Genomic DNA, 15,040 nt, shown 5'->3' with positions numbered 1-15,040 from the left:
CTGAACTGTGCATTTTTGTTAGTTATGGGCAGAGCGAGGCTTCGTGAAACACTGAAGCAGTTGAATCAAATGTGCCATGATGTTTCGAGGCTTCGAAACAATCTGACACCCGACTCCACGGTGACCCCTAGTGGTCAGAACAGTGTAAATGCAACAAAACTCACACTAAACATGCAGTAAAAACACCTTTACAAATCTATTGCAAATGTTTTATTGAAAGTAAAATCAATCAAATGCAATTAACTAATCCTCTAATAAGATTACATATAGAGTGACTGTATATCTGTTCTTTTATCAATTTTCAAGGCTTGTTTCTCTGTTCCATGGCTCAAGCTAAACAGGCAAATAAGAGATTAATAACTACCATTATTTATTTTGATTATTCTAATGTCTAATTAAAACATCTACAAATTTATAAAACTGATCAGAGATCAGGTAAAACCCATAGACACTTTTTCAACAGTTCTCAGTGAATCTGCATGATTCATGGGTTCACTTTATCATTGCCCTCTACCGGTGAACCACTGAAATTTCTAACTGTTTTGAAATGTTTCGAAACAGTGATGACGTAATGAAGCCTCGTTTACTAAAATCACGTGACATTGGCAGTTTGATACATGCTCCGAATCACTGATTCAAAACAAATGAATCATGAAGCTTCGGAGTGTAACCGTCTGTTTGCCTCTAAATGTCCAATAATTCGCCACTTTTTTCCGCAGCTAAAGAATCCAGCAGAGCCGGCGCTGCATACTAAGTAGCCACGCTTCCCTTGGAGGGCGGGGGCAATAACAAAAGAAACAAAAGCCGGCGTATCCGATTCCTGTAAGGAAATACAAACAGACAATGACACGCCCCAACTGCGAGATAGAATCTCAGAAAAACAAGCCGATTTCAAACTTAAAATGTACACTTTTAAATATACCAATACTGCTGGAGAGGCTTCTTCGTGATCTCAACTAACAGATTCTGCAAAAATGTTGTGCTGCCGACTTGTGTCCCTGGTTTCCGTGACTGGTCACATATAGATGATGTATAAATCTGTTTAATAATTTTCTGCCAAGTTGTCCCTGAAATGTGTTCAGGATGATTCAGCAGATTTCAAATTTTGCTTATGATTTGTTTTAGGTATTTTCCTACCTTAAAGCTGCAGTCTGTATGTTTTGCCTCTTTGTCGCCATCTCTGTTTGAAACCTGCAATTACTGTTAAGTGAACAATTTGTCCTTAAAGTTCATGTGTTAGAAGCAGGAAAAATGCGCAAGCATAACGATTTGAGCGAGTTTGACCTAGGGTGACCACCCGTCCCGCGTAGCGCGTGCGCGCACAGCGTTTGAAGCCCAATTCATGCGTCCCGCAAATTGAGATTGTGTCACGCACAGGGGCGCCCTCAAGGGGTGGCCACGGCCACCCCTGCATAAGTTCTGGCCACCCCAGTATGATTTTGCATTGGGTACTATTAATTTAAATGTATAATGTAAATTCATGAAGTGAAAGAAAATAAAATGCCACCAAAAAAGATAGATTGACTGACGCCACCAGAGTAGCTGTTTCACTGCCACCAAAAGTCTAAATAGTAATGTCTACAGACCTGAATTTCAAATGTTATTTATACTGTGAAGAGGGTCGGTTAGGGGTGTGCGATTTTATCATAATTGTTGTTTTAACGATGCACAATCGATCTGACATCCCTGTATGTGATGTTGTCTTGTAGATTAGACTAGTGTCGGTGCGCATTTAGAGTGCACGCTTTCACTGTGTTAATAAATATCACATGAAGAGTGACGTTTTTCTCCAGACATCAGCATAACAAATGTTAAATAAATTTTATTCATGTTTACATTTTAGACATCATTGCCTGTTTCTGCACAATTTCGCCAACGAATATAGTTCAGATCAAATCCAGAGCATTGTGTCCCTGAGCAACAAATGGCGCTGTTTCTTTACTGAATAAATCAGCTTTTTAAACGAATAAGTTGAATCAATGAAAATTGGAAAAGATAGGCTACAAGTGACGCAGAGAGAGATTCAATTGAACAACAGTGAACTGCGGTCAGGTGAGATGTTGTCATACTATCAGTAAAATTCAGAAAAATTAACATGTCCAATCAGCTGTTATTCTGTGCTCGCGGCGCGCACTCAAGAATTGCATGCGCAAATGCGCCGGCGCGCGCTGCATAATTACTTTATTATAGCTTAAATAAAGCCCATAAGAATACGAGCAATGACCGTCATTGCTCTGTTGTAAGTTAAGTCATGAAATTACCACACATGCGATTAAAGCTGCCTCAAAACTGTGAATGCATGTATTTGTTAACATGGTTTTAAAGCTATTGTTATCCAATTTGTTGGCCTTAAAACGTCTTAAAAATGCACATACACCAGAGAAATCTAAATTTTCTCGGGGGAGCATGCCCCCGAACCCCCTTAGCAAATTATATTTTATGACCTTGGTAATTATGAAACCATAATGCAATCTGAATGCAAAATGTGTATTTCTACAAATGGGCACACTTTTGGACTAAAACGGTGTAGGTATGTGTATGCAAATAAATGGGACCGAACGCGACTGAATGTAAATGTTTGTGTCCTCATTATTCTATTAGTAACTACCAATTGATTTTGCATGTATGTATATGTATATACATATAGGACATACATTTAGAAAAAAAAATAGACATTGGTTGGCCTATTCATGAGCATACATCAGCAATTACACATGTTTTATGTGCTAGAAATGAGTAAACCATTATCACTGAGTCTGCCCATGGGGTGGAGTCACCGCCTCGCCAGGCAGTGTCCCACATTGTCCCTCAGAAACATAGCCCTTGTCCCCCCTTGGGCTTATTAGCAGGTGGTCACCCTAGTTTGACCCAGTCGTCTAGACATCACAATTTGGCCCTTGTCAGAGCATCTCCAAAACTGCAGCTCTTGTGGGGTGTTCCCGGTCTGCAGTGGTGAGTATCTATCAAAAGTGTTCCAAGGAAGGAACAGTGATGAACCGGCGACAGGGTCATGGGCGGCCAAGGCTCATTGATGAACGTGGGGAGTGAAGACTGGCCCGTGTGGTTCAATCCAACAGACGAGCTACTGTAGCTCAAATTGCTAAATCGTGCATATGACTTACTAATTCATTCCCTCATGCACACTATTTAGTAAACTGAGAGAACAACTCAAGCCCCGTTCACACCACCAGCGACAAGCAGTGACAGGAACCCATTCATTTCAATGGAGCTCTTGCGACTTCCGGTGACAGTGACTGTTGGCGATGGAATGTAGGCATGTCAAGTGACGGGAGACATGCAATAAAAGATCAGAATTTTAAAATGAGAAGAGAAATTCGTGAGCCACAACCAATAGGAGCTCTCTGGAGCTCACGTCACCATCTCGAGTGCAGGCAAGACAGACATGACACAATTCCTGAGTGATTTCACTGTTTTATATGATTTGACTGTACATACATGGATATAATAAAATGATGCATGGAAATGACGTGGTTGGCAGTCTTGTGAGTTTGATTCATCATACATTTTGTGTTGTTAATTATATGACGCTGTGAGCAGTTTAACACTGCTGCTGCAGTTCATATTACAGTTTCCCCTGCATTGTGTTGATTATTAGAGACAAGAACATTGATTATTTGTCAAGTTCGAATGATGTTTTAGTAATTTTTGACAGAATGAGTGAGCTTAACTTATTGATAGATCGATCGTTAATGCATTGAGCACTGCAGTCACAGCACTCTACAACAGCAGAATGCATTTTCTATAGATATGATCAGACGGGCAGTCTACCAATGACATTACAGCAACAGCACTAGGAAAGCCCACAACCGACTTCACAGTACAGAGACTAATGCCATGCAGCGAAAAAGTCGCCGGCGGTGTGAACGGGGCTTTAGTAATGAGTGCCCACAATTGACTTTTTTTGCTGCATGTCATGTGTGAGGCTCTGTAAAAATGGGAAATATATAACAATTATTTCTGTTATTTTTGCATATTAGTGTGATGGAAATTTTCTTGATGGAGGTTGAATGCCTTTTCAGAAAAGTGTAAAGAGTGTTTTGAGGAAGATGGAGTTTTGTATGACTTCTTTTAATAGTTTGCTTAATTCCTGCTTTAAGCATTACATAATATGCTTATGATGCAAATGTCGAAATTTCCTGTACATGTTCTAGAAAGGTCAAAAGGGGTGTATTTAAATAACAGGCCTAAGAAGGAACTAGGAACTGGATCAAGTGTATGTGTATGTTCGGGACCAAGGAACTGAATATTGGATGGCCTAAAAGAACTTCAAAGTGAGACAGAATACAACTTGCTCTTTTGTTTGAATGTTATTTGCATTATGATTAAAAGGATAGGATTCCCTTCATTTTAGATTCTTTTAAAGTAAAGCTAAAGTAAAAAATAAAAAATCAATGGCCATTAAACAGAAAGCAATGGATGTCAACTTGATTTTTGTGTGTTATATCAAGTGCAGTATCGCAGAGGAATCAATTAGAAAGTTATGGAGGCAATGGAGAGGGGAATTGACTGGCTGATACAACAGTGGTCTGTGAAGTTCAAGTGATCATCAATCACAACTCCAAGTTCCTGGCTGTCCTGGATGGAGTTAAAGTTGACAAACCCAGCTGAATGGAGAAGTTGTGATGAAATGTTGGGTTGGCTGAGACCACAAGCAGTTTTGTCTTTGCTAGGTTAAGTTGAAAGTGGTGGTCCTTCATTTTTCAAGAAATTTCTGGAGCTACTGGTGTGTGTGATGTTCACTCAGTAAATAATAATAATAATAATCATAATAATAGATTTTGTTGTTCTTGTACCAGCTATTCCTTGACCTATAAACCATCCTTTTTGTCAGGAATAACCACTGATGCTTTGACTGTGTAATTTGAAGCAGAAGGTGAGCTTTAGAAATCAAACTTCAATGTTTTTGTTTAAATTTATTGAATATTCCTGATACGTGCACCAAATGCAACAACTACAAATGAACACTCATTCATTGTGTTCGGGAGTGTTCAAAAATACGGGGTTTCTGGTCGGATGTAATTCAGTGCCTGTCCAATGTATTCAATGTAAGACTACCTCTTTGTGCAAAACTTTGCATTTTGGGAATGTATCCAAAAGGTTTACTACCCACTAAGAAATTAACAAAACTGCTGGACTTTGGATTTTTGCATGCTAGAAGAGCTATTGCCTTGAACTGGAAGAAAATGGAAGCACCCTCAAGAAAACAATGGACCAAAGAACTGTCAGAATGTATAGGACTGGAAAGACTAACTTATATTGCCAAAGGGAAACTAAAAGAATTTGAAAAACTTTGGGAACCTTATATGAACATTATATCTGGGAACTAAAAATATTAAGAAGTGCAAGTATGTGAGTGAATGAGTGTGGGAATGTTTACCTGTTCTTTTTCTTTATGTGGACCTGTGTTATATGGTCTTTTTGTCTTTTGGAAAACAAAAATTTCAATAAAAATATTGGGAATTTTTTTTAATTATTGAATTTGAAATGGTGTCAGGATTTGTTAGTGTTTATGAATTATACAGACTGCAAGTGTTTAATAATGAAAATAATGAAGAAAGCACAGGAAGAAAGGAAGAAGGCACATTTAAATTTAGCAGTAGATAACGTGATGCACTGATCCGCTCACATGTTCGCTCTCCAGGTACTAGCCTAGAGCAATCACACCCATGTATACGTACATGTCAAAGGCAAGAGTTATGGTGTGTTCACACCAGATGTGAATGAAACGTTAAGCGCGAGTGATTTACATGTTAAGTCAATGCAAAGATGTGAATAGATATCCTGCAGCGCAAATTGAGCGTTTCGGGCGTTTGATGTGCATAACGCGTTATTCGCGCGAATCACGCAAGTTGAAAAATCTGAACGTTGGCGAAAATTCACGCCGCGTTAACCAATCAGGAGCTTGCTCTAGTAGTGACCGAGGCAGAAATCTTAAACAACAATGGAGGACAAATCATTTCTGTAAGATGCATCTACTTTTATAGAAACAAGAATAAAAATTATCTTGCTTGGAAGAAAGTGAGTGAGGAGGTTGGACAATCTGGTAAGTTGTAAAAACAGTCTTTACTCGAGCTACAGGCTATATAAATATTAAGACTACAAGCTAGCTAAAGCTGGCAAATTAAGCTTATTCGCTGTATTTTACAACTTTCCCGCTGACGAGTTGAGTATTTATTCAGAGGAAGTGTGTGGAAAAGTCTGAGGGACACATAAAGGAGCGGGAGAGCCCCTCTCATGACACAAAAGAAGCGAGTAAACTCAAAATGTTCGAGCGTCCAACTACATGCGAATAGCGTGATTATTCGCACAAGTCGCGTCTGGTGTGAACGCCCCATTATACTTGATTTTTCATGAAACATATCTAAGCTACAGGTCAGCATGGTGCATGTCAGTGGTGTGCGAGAAGGGGGATCCTCCAAATTAGGTGCTGGATTGGATTTCGGAGGTTCCGGATCCTGTTAAGCTCTGACTTTAACAGATGATTTTGGATGAGGTGCCTCTGAGAGTCCTGATTTGATCACAGCTTCATTTTTTATAATCTTAATAACATTTGATGTTTAGGTCCACGTTTAGAGTGAAAATACTTCAGATCTTTTTCTTTTTGTCCTGCAGCTGTGAATCTGTGAAGGGCGATGGCGTTTGTTGAAGAGCTGCTTGAGAAATCCCTCAATGAACTGCTAGAAGCTGAACTGAAGAAGTTTCAGTGGCACTTAAAGAATGATAATAAGTGTATATCAGTCTGATATGGAGAATGCAGATAGGTTGAAAACTGTGGATAAGATGGTGGCATGTTTTGGACCAGAAGAAGCTGTGAAGGTCACTGAAAATCCTGAAGAAGATGAACCAGAATAATCTGGCTGAGCAGCTACAGAACAATTACAACCAAGGTAACATTTAATTTACTGTGACTGTAAAGTGATTTACAGATTACCAATGTGATAGTTTGACAAGCTCTGCTGATGTGTTTGTGTGATTTATGTTTCCCAGTGAGTGATCCTCTCTCTCTCACACACACAGATCAGGCTGAAGGCAATATGAAGACATATGCTGCTATTCATTCAAAAGAGATAATTGGTAAATAACAATGTACATGAAAACAAGGAAATATAACAGCAATTTTACAGGGTCAAGAAGAACAGTGGCAGATCTTATACAAGCACATTTAATAGAACAGAGTATCTAGTCACGACTTTTTAAATGGTTAAATTGTTTAGGGTCTTAAACCCTGAATTAAAACTTCTGAAAGCAACTTTTACATACAAAGGGTCTTTGCGATAACCCCAACCTGAACCTAATACAGTCTCATGTCTTGTGTGGTGTGTTAAGGTGCGTTCACGCGGCCTCGTTCCTGTAGTTACGAGATTCTAGCTTGTAAAAAGCGTTCACGTCCTCGTAGAGCTCGTAATTACAGCTTGTAAGCTGGGAGTTTTCTGAAAGCTCCCACATGTACCACGTGGCCTCTGTACCACCTGACCGCTTTAGATTCATTTAGGCGTTGATAGTGGTGCCATGGAAACGCATAATTACCAGTCCGAGGACGTGAACAGCTCCGAATATAACGTCACGTGTTGTCATTTCAAGAATCCGGTAAATACGAGGTGACGTGAACGCAGCATTAGATATCAATGGTTTGATCAAAAAGCTTTTCAGTATGACCTTAAAGGGATAGTTCACCCCAAAATGGAAATTCTGTCATTTACTCACCTTCAAGTAGTTCCAAACCTATATGAATTTCTTTGTTCTGCTGAACACAAAGGAAGATATTTGGAAAATTGTCAGGTACTAAACAGATCTCAGCCCCCAGTGTCTACCATATAGTAGTCAATGGGGGCGAGATCTGTTTGGTTACTGATCATTTTCCAAATATCCTAATCGGGGGTGAGTAAATGATGACCAAATGATGACCGAATGAAGTTGAATGGGGTGGAGAGATAGAGTTGTGGGTAGGATTAGAGTGTGGTTGTACATTCGCTCCTCCTCGCTGGACATCTAGCGAAGGGGGCGCTAATGTAAGCTCCACCCATTTGCTCTGCAGCGAACACCTTCTCCAGAATGTTCATTTTTAGGTGAACTGTCCTTTTAATTTTGATCCAATTGTGACAGTCCAGTAAATGCTCTGGAAGGAATTAGAAAAAGAAAGTTGTTCAAAAATTTTAAAATTGAAACCAGGTGCATTTGAGTCAGCATTAGTCAAGGCATTTCCCTCACCATATATGTTGTCAACTTCAGCATAATCAGTGTACGATGTGCATGTTATCACTATTGCAGTAAGATTGTGATTTAATTCAAAAATAGAAGCATGATTTTATAATAAAACTGATCACTTAGTCTTTGCTGTCTTTTCCCTCTTTCTTAAATGCTTAACTGCAGACGACAATCAAGCTAGTCTTCATGATTACACCGAGACCAGTCTCAGACTGAAGATCACATTAAAACAGGACTACAACAGGATATTGATAGGTAACTCACAGATGGGTCATCAGAAATACTTGAACAATATTTACACTGATTTATACGTGGTGGAGAATGAAACTGGAGGAAGAGTGAACGACCATTAGGTGAGACAGATCGAACCAAACCACAACCGACTGACTGCCAAACAAAAGCCAATCGAGTGTAATGACATGTTTAAAGTCCAGTCCACGGGGCGACAAAACAAAAGTGCTGACAATGGGGATCGCTGGACTAGGAAAACTGTCTCTGTCAATAAATTCATCCTTGACTGGGCTGAAGGAAAAGAAAACCAGGATATAGTCTTCATATTTCCACTTCCATTTCGTAGATTGAATTTGATTAAAGAAGAGTACAGTCTCTTGGGACTGCTTAACAAATACTTCTTTAGTAGTCCTGAAGAACTGTCCTCTCTTCCTGAAAGTGATGGTAAAGTTATGTTCATCTTTGATGGGCTGGATGAAGATGAATGTCGCTTTCCTTTGGGATTAAAAGAAGGTGACAGATTTACAAATGTAAATGAAAAAACAGCAGTGACTAAGATAATAATAAACCTCATCAAGAAACATTTGGTTCCCTCTGCTCTCATCTGGATCACATCCAGACCAGCAGCAGCCGGTCTGATACCCCGTAACTACATTGATCAAGTGACAGAGGTGAGAGGATTCAATGATGAGCAGAAAGAGCAATACTTCAAAAATAACAGCAGTCCTGAGGTTTCTGAAAGCATTATCCGTCACATCAGGAAATTCAGAAGCCTGTACATCATGTGCCATATCCCTGTTTTCTGCTCCATCTCTCTTACTGTTCTTCAGCCCCTACTGGCCCGAGCGAGCAATGACAAAACTCCCACAACTCTCACAGGGATGTACACAAGCTTCTTAATTTCTCAGAAGCAACAGATGGAAGAAAAATACTGTGATGACCCTGAACCTATAACCAGTGCAAGGTCTTTTGATGAGATTATTCTGAAGCTTGGGAAACTGGCCTTTCAACAGCTGGAGAAAGGAAAACAGATTTTCTACAAAGAAGATTTTGAGGAATGTGGACTAGATGTCAGTGAATTGTCTGTGTTGTCTGGGTTATGCACGCAAATGTTTCAGGAAGAAAAGGCAAGAACATTTTACAGCTTTATACATCTCAGCGCACAAGAATTCCTTGCTGCTCTCTATGTGTTTTTGATTAGCAAATACAAGAAAACAACCCCATTTCTTGAATCCTGGAGAGAAAAACTGACATGGAAACTGTCCAAAAAGCCACTGTTTCAGCTTCATAAGGCTGCAGTCAACAAGGCTTTACAAAGTGAGAATGGACACCTGGACCTTTTTCTCCGGTTCTACGTGGGTCTCTCACTGGAGTCCACTCAAAGTGACCTGAAGGAACTACTGCCAAAACTGACACTGAAATCAGAGAATGTTAACAACACTGTTGACTATATCAAACAGATAATAGAGATGGAGAAATCAGTGGATATAACCATGAATCTCTTCTACTGTCTCAGTGAACTGAAAGATGACTTGGAGGAAATCAAGAAGAATCTGAGCTCAGGAAATCTTTTAGCAGAGAATCTCTCCTCTATCCAGTGGTCTGGTCTGGTGTTTGTGCTCCTCATGTCAGAAGAGACTCAAGAAAAGTTTGAACTGCATAAATACCAAAGATCTGATAAAGCAGTAATGAGACTGCTGCCAGTAATCAAAAACACCAGAAGAGCACTGTAAGAGTCACCTTTACAATCATTTATATACACTGTTAATTTTTTTGTAATAGGGCCTTCATTTTACATGGGTAACCTGTTGGCCTAGACTATTCAGTAAAAAAATTAATACATGTAATGTGTATGATTATATAAATACTGGTTTGATGTTTTATGAATAGAAAATTGTTTTAGCTTTGCTCAACAGCACAGGGTTTTTTCAAGCTCCTTATTATAAAAGCTACCTACTAAGGATTACTGTTACTGTTTATTTTGTTCTATACACAGGCTACAGTTCTGTGATCTCACTTCTCAGTCCTGTGAAAATTTGTCTTCAGTTTTACATTCCTCAAACTCCTTCCTGAGAGAATTGGACCTCGGTAACAATGACCTGCGGGATTTTGGAGTGAAGCTTCTTTCTGATGGACTGAAGAGTCCAAACTGTCAGCTGGAAATACTGAGGTAAATGGTTTTAAAATAAATAAACATCCGGGGCCCCATCCCAGCTGTGGCTTGACAAACTCACAAATGCATTACATTTGGAGCATATGCTACTCTTTCTAAGGACAGTTTGCTAAAACTTGGGAACCCTTTATTAAGGTATTTACAGGAGAAGGCAGAGGAGCCTTGAAGGAAAGGGGTGTTGACTTAATTTGAGTTGGATCTAAGATCCATTTCACTTCTGGCTTTTTTTTTTTGTATTCGTCCCTATGTGGTGTGTATCAGGTAGAGGGAGAGTGGGTGGAGCATTGTTTTGTTTTCTGTATGTTGAGTTGTAGGAGTTTTCTGTATGTTGGAATATTTCTCTAATAAAAAAAAGTTTAGTTTCCAATGGAATTAGATATATATTAAATAATTTTAACTCAAAGAAAAAAAAATATTTTGTGTTAGGCATAGCTTACATTATTTGTTCATGTGACAAACTGTCTCACAACAGAGAAATCTACTCTCACCAGAGAAGAACATATATTTTGATATTTATACTGAGTAAAATAGAGGTAATTTTACCTCAGTAAAATATGCACACATTCTAAACTTAAACCTTATTTTTTTCATCTTCAAAATTAAAACAAGACTTGTGGCTTTGCGCCCAGTGTATTTCTAGCTTTCACATGTATCTTTATTATTTTTTAAATGATAAAAAGATTTTATGCAGTGTTATGTTATGTAAAATAATGTTTATTCTATTAAACTTCAGCTTGTCCAACTTATTTTTTTACTTATATTAAGTCTAAAGCTCAATTTTTCGACTTTTAAATGATGCCAGAACTATGCTCATACTCAATATAGTTTAGGAAAGACAACCTGTTTGAGGCACAAAAGGGGGATGCGCCTCAAGAGGATAACTACATTTAGAAAAGCAAATTAATACTTTTACTCTGATACACTTCCACAGACACTTTTGTAACTGAATCTACTGACAATAGCAGCTGCCTGCAAATATAAACTGCACTGGTCAGTGTGTGATAGTAATATTTGATTGACAAACTAATGTCTTGTGGATTGTTGCTGTGTCTTTATAGATTGTCTGGCTGTATGGTGACAGAGGAAGGCTGTGGTTATGTGTCTTCAGCTCTGAATTCAAACCCCTCACACCTGAGAGAGCTGGATCTGAGCTATAATCATCCAGGAGATTCAGGAGTCAAGCTGCTCACTGATAAACTCAACCACCCAAACTACAGACTGGATAAACTCAAGTATGTAGAGCATTAAGATTTGTGATTAAAAAACTTTATTACAATCTTCACTTATTACAAACCAGTTAGACTTTATTTCTTTTATAGATTTACAAAAGTTCTTATTGAGAACTTACTGAGGATGTAAATACTCGTTATACTATGGGGCTGTTGAATGCTTTAGTAAATGTGCAGCTTAATTAGTTTCAGGCAAGTTTTGACTGCATCATAGTTCCATGTCACTTTCCAAAATAATTTCAGTTACAGCCTAACAACAACAAAAGAACCAAAACCCACAAAGACATAGACCAAACAAATAAATATAACAAAGAGTATGATATAAATTACAAACATTTTTTTATGATTTTTCTAATAATGCTTTATCCGCATTCTTCCACTCTCTCTCCCATACAAATGCACACACATGCAGTACAGACACATGCACAGAAACTTTTTAATTTTTATGCACATTGTGAGTTTTAAGTGGCTGAACAAGTATAACAGTGTACATTTAACTGTAAACCAATTAATGCCCAGATTTGGAGGTCCCCACAAAGTAGTATAAACAAGGATGTGTGTGTTTACTGAGTAACTGTGACACTGTGTGTGTTTTGTAGTGTGGATCATGGAGGAGAGATCAGGATTACAGCAGGAGTAAGCAAATGTATGTATACACACACTCACACACTTGTCTTATCTTTAGGACAACCCCACATTTCTTAAGTGCATTATTATCATTTGTTGCTTGGTAACAGACCTGAGATTTGAGTTCCGAACTCAAGTAAAGATTTGCTTTTGTAAAACAAATTTGTGAAAAATCCTAAATTAACTTGTCAATCTTTTTTTCATTGATCAATACTATCTCCTTTCCTTAGCCTGATTTATCACAGTAAAGCTTGTAATAATGTTTTCTAATTCAAGTGGTACTGATAGGTTTGCGTGGGCAATTCGAACATGCCACAGTTCGTATTTTTGTGTCATTACATCACATCTGTTTACATAAATGATGAGTCCCAGCAAGTAGGCTATATCATGTAAGGATGATGCAGGTGAAGGATCATTTATAGACTTTTCTTGCAGCAGCTAGAATAATTAAACATCATTTTGATGGCAGATTGTATAGTATGACAAATGGACATTTAAAGATTAAACTTTACATAAATTGAAATCTACAGGTAATGCAAAAACACTAAATGCATAGTCACACAATGCTGATGTTAACATTAATTTGAGAACAATGTATAACAATAATAATTTGGTGTTTGATGTGATATGAGCTAAGCGATCATTAGATTTAATCACCATTTATAGTGTGATTTATTGTAATGCTTTTTTTCTAATTTGGTCAGAACAAAAGTGGCAGATTTGTTACTTACTTGTTTAGATTTTCCTGTGAAACTTTTCTTATTTTGTTCATACTTCCAAGACTACAATCTGACATTCCAAAGTACCTGAACAGTATTCACCAGTGACTGACAGCCACACATCCTTAAAGCATTAGATTAATCCACACTGAGGAGTCGTGCCGATGCACAACCCATGTAAAGATGACAATTCTGTAAATAACTGCAATCGCAGGTTTTGAACAGAGATGGCGACAAAGAGGCAATACCTTACAGGCTGCATCTTTAACTTTAGACTTAATATAGAAAGTTTATGCAATACACCCCTGATGTGTTTTCTCTCCATTAGATTCCCATCGGTTCACTCTGGATCTCAACATAGTGAATAAACATCTCCGTTTGTCTGAGAAGAACAGAGTGATCACTTACACTGTCACAGAGCTTCAGCCGTATCCTGTTCATCCAGACAGATTTGATTATCCTCAGGTGTTGTGCAGAGAGAGTGTGTGTGGACGCTGTTACTGGGAGATTGAGTGGAGTGGTGAATATGGAGTATTTATATCAGTGTCATATAAGAGCATCAACAGAAGGGGACAGGGTGATGAGTGTGTGTTTGGATTTAATGATCAGTCTTGGAGTTTGATCTGCTCTCTCTTCGGTTACTCATTCAGACACAATAACATACAAACTGAAATCCCTGTGAAGTCCATCAGTGGTAGAATAGGAGTGTATGTGGATCACAGTGCAGGAACTCTGTCCTTCTACAGCATCTCTGGAGACACAATGAGCCTCATCCACACAGTCCAGACCACATTCACTCAACCGCTCTATCCTGGGTTTACCGTTTATCATGTTGGATCATTTGTGAAACTGTGTTGATGAAACAGAATAGATTCTACCCATAATTCTTTAAGCTTCATGATAAATCAGTGACTGTCACACACTGGCTTGACTAAATAGTCCAAGATAAGAGGCTTAACACAGAAAGACGATGAACACTTATATATATTAAACGCTAGCAAGAAATAGTAACACAAGACAATGAATATAAGATGACTGAGGATTTAATTATACTAGATAACAAGGGACTAAATGAAGGACAGGTAATGGTGGTGATAAACAAGGATTGATTTGGAAATTAATAAGATGGCAATGGTAACACAGGAACTGAAAACCAGTCCACAAAACAAAAAAACAAAATACAAATCGAGAGTGAGTTTGCAGACTTTAAGGAAGACATTGAGTTAGAATCAACAACAAAAGAAACAGGAACAGCATGTTAAACTCAAGGGAATGAATCAATTTCAGTTTGTTGATCAATTCCTATGTAAATAAAGGATCTTAGGATCTCAAACATGTCTATTAATTCCATTTCTGTGCTTTATTTTCTTTACTCAGTTCAATCATAATTATTAGTCATGTATGTTGTCATTTGATTTACACCATTTATCATTTTATTATGATTCTCAGGTTCATATTTACCTTTGCTGTGTTTTTGTTCATATGTTATTCTCCCGCGATAATGTCTGGTATGAGTGCTCTGGTTTCTAAGGACAAATTTGCCAATACATTGGCAGCTTTAAATACATAGGAGTGATCAGAATCCATGCAAGACTCCGTTCGGTGAATGATTTCCTGCTGCCATTTGAATGCCTGGGCCAGTTGTGCAAAAGTAATCTGATCTGATTTCAGATTGGATCTCTGAAATCAGTTGTTTAAAAGAAAAAAAGGATTAAGAAATCAGATTAGATCACAAAATCCAATGCTTCTGTATTCAATTTAAGTAGAAATTATAAAACTCTACCAGTTCAAAAAATCTTATGTTACGTCCTACGCTTTCCGTATTTAACTTATAG

The 15,040-nt window shown here is 38.1% G+C and overlaps 1 pseudogene; it reads left to right on the top strand.

Moving 5' to 3' along the window:
• Positions 1 to 6,653: 6,653 nt before the first annotated feature.
• On the top strand, positions 6,654 to 14,063 carry LOC137024096 (NLR family CARD domain-containing protein 3-like; annotated as a pseudogene).
• The last annotated feature ends 977 nt before the right edge of the window (positions 14,064 to 15,040 follow it).

Source organism: Chanodichthys erythropterus, chromosome 8 (genome assembly GCF_024489055.1).
Source record: "Chanodichthys erythropterus isolate Z2021 chromosome 8, ASM2448905v1, whole genome shotgun sequence".
Taxonomy (NCBI): Eukaryota; Metazoa; Chordata; class Actinopteri; order Cypriniformes; family Xenocyprididae; genus Chanodichthys; species Chanodichthys erythropterus.
The sequence above is the reverse complement of the archived record's forward strand: the minus strand, read 5'-3'. Positions and strand labels throughout refer to the sequence as shown.